This window comes from Pongo abelii, chromosome 6 (genome assembly GCF_028885655.2).
Source record: "Pongo abelii isolate AG06213 chromosome 6, NHGRI_mPonAbe1-v2.0_pri, whole genome shotgun sequence".
Classification (NCBI taxonomy): Eukaryota; Metazoa; Chordata; class Mammalia; order Primates; family Hominidae; genus Pongo; species Pongo abelii.
Window position 1 is genome coordinate 74552908 of NC_071991.2, and position 3034 is coordinate 74555941.

Sequence of the window (3034 nt, forward strand, 5' to 3'; positions counted from 1 at the left end):
TGACTATGAGTTATTTCTACAAATGGATGATCTCATTCCTTGCATTTTGAATTTTCTGTGATTTGATGGCCGTGGGAAGGAAGTGGGGGAGGATACATTATCAGCAGTAGAAGCTATCTTTGAGACCTAGAAAAGTAATTGTTAATATATTCCTGGATGTGAAATAAATTACATTCAATATATAAAGGCAAAACTTACAAATAAAATCAGCATTTTTTTTTTTTTTTTTAAGAAAACAGATTGTAGGCCAGATGCGGTGGCTCATACCTGTAATCCCAATACTTTGGGAGCCTGAGGTGGGCAGATCCCTTGAGTCCAGGAGTTCGAGACCAGTCTGAGTAACATGACAAAACCCTATTTCTACAAAAAAATATGAAAACTAATCAGGCATAGTGGTGCATGCCTGTATTCCCAGCTACCTGGGAGGCTGAGCCAGGAGGATCATTTGAGCCCAGGATGCAGAGGTTGCAGTGAGCTGAGATCATGCTGTTGCACTCCAGCCTGGGGACAGAGTAAGACCTTGACTCAAAAACAAAAAACAAAAAAACCCCATAAATTTTATAATAGCAATTATGAAAGCTGTGGCATTTATTTAGGAGAGGGCAAAATGCAAGCATTATATTTTAATCCGAAATCCCTGACATAGGTAAAAATTGAGGAGGAAAAATCTTCAGTTAAAAAAATAGTAAAAAATGAATATACCCTTACATCTATGCACTAGATGTTTCTTGTCTTGTAGAGTGATGTGGCTGCTTACTATTCACTAGCAGTATTCTTAATACAGTGAGAAATTTGGCTTTAAAGAGGTAAAATGTCCGAGGTAGAGAGACCAGGGAAGATGTCTGATGGCTAGAATAGGCAACATGGAATATTCTTAAAATAGTAATAAGCAATTAATTGAGGAAAGAATGAAGCATACTTTGTGAAACCTTAAAGTTATGAGACAGAGTGTGTGCTTAACTGCATATGTAAGAATTTTGACTTGGTTTTCAGGTAACAAATTTAGCAGGTATTTATAGAGTTCTTACATTGGTCAGATGCTTTTCACATTTTAATCACATTTCACCCATATGCTCTCTTTTTGAAGCTGGCTTATTGTACACATAAGGAAACTTATGTTTATAGATGTCAAATAAATTCTTCCAGTATCCAGCAATTATTTTCTGGGCCAGGCATGGTTCTGTGTGCTAGAGATACATCAATGAATAAGACAGACAAGGTCCTGATTTTGTGGAGCTTGGATTGTAGTAGACTCTACAGACAGAGCAGTGTCTCAAACACAGGACTGTTGGAAACAGTAACTCATGAGTTAACACAATAAACCACTTTGACTCCATAGAATAATAAGCTACTTTTAAAAGACAAGGTTGAATATTTTAATTCCATCATTGTTGTTTTCCAGTGAAATGAAAGAACCTACATTTTCCTTTAGGAGGCAGTCAAAATGAATTGACGTGAAGGAGATCTGACACACAGCACAAGGCTCTCCAAGGTCTATGGAAATCAATTCCACAAGCAGCAAATGTGTATATGGTGACATTTCTTTCCAAGTGATTCATTGCTCTGCTATGTCTTTTGGCTTCTTTTATTATGAAGTTCACTGGAGGTAGTCTTTCTTTCATGTGTAATTCATATTGAGTGTAATCCTTCTTATAACATTTTTCTTTATCTCTAGTGACTCTTTTTGAAAAGGACTGCACTGCAAAAAGCAGTTAGAAACTACTCATAAGTAAGGATCTGCATGCACAAATAATTCATTTCAGTTGTATTTAGCTTAAGTCCCCAAATGCATCTCTCAAGTATTTTAGTTATCTTGTAATATTTTCAAGAAGTACACCACCTTAACAGAAAAATTTACCTTGACTAGAGAACTGTCTGTTCATCTGAGAGTAAATGATCTTGAACTAAACTTTATATTGAAATGTAGGTATAGTGGGTTTATTTCTGTTAATGATTATATCTTCATGTCCCTGAAGTTCTAGATAAGGGCTGCTTTTTTATTTGAAGTGGATTTTTGGTTACAATTTACTATAAAATTGAAGCAATCACTTCCATGATTATATTATTTGTGAATGTTTTTATACTTCTAGATACTAAGGCATAATGGCATTTTAAAAAATATTGAACTTCAGTATCATCTTTGTGATGTTTAATATATAAACAAGTTTTTGTTTACTATATTTATCTAGAACCCAGCAATTTAGTTTTTCTACACAGCACCATAGAAGCTGGTTGAAAACTGGAAATTTCAGTTGAAACAGTATTTTGACATAACTTTTCACATGAATATTAAGTACTGATATGTAAGATGAATTATATGTATTCATCTTTTTGCTGTAAAAGAACTTGACTTCCTCCAAAGAAACCCAGAATTTCTCCATAAGATAATGCATCTGTCTCCATAAGATAAATTTACATATTTAGTTCTGAGGTCCTCAACTCTCTGGACCATTCTCCAAGTGTGTGTATGATGTCCCTCCAAATTAATCTCATCTTTATTTCTTGATGTCTAAGATCAATAATGATTCAAAGACATCAAAACATGCTCTATACAAAGTCAATATGAAGCAAAAAGGGATTGTTTTAGCCTTCTCATTTAAATTTTATTTGAGGTTTTTGGTATATCTGTGAATGTGCATTTTTAGGGGGAGAGGATTAGTAACTCTCTTCATGTTCTCAAAAGAATTTATAACTTCAAAATGTCAGACGTCAAAATCCAGGCAAATCAATCTGTAATGGCTTTTTCTTATGCTTTTCTCAACAGTGTATAAACTTGTGTTAAAATGAGTATCAACTGCAGCCTGTAGTGGCAATGAGGAGCTAGAGATGATGGAAATGAGAGAAGGGGAGACAGAATTTGTTGTTAAGCAGTCAGTCTCAATGTGGCCTGATATTGGAACAAATCTTAGATGTTGAGAATGTATGTGGATTCTTGAATTCTTTCAGGGCTAACTACTTATGCTTTTTCCTGGGTTGTAGAAGCTCATCCTCTTTAGTTGAGAAAGCTCTTCACAACAAGAACTTCCCTGTTTTC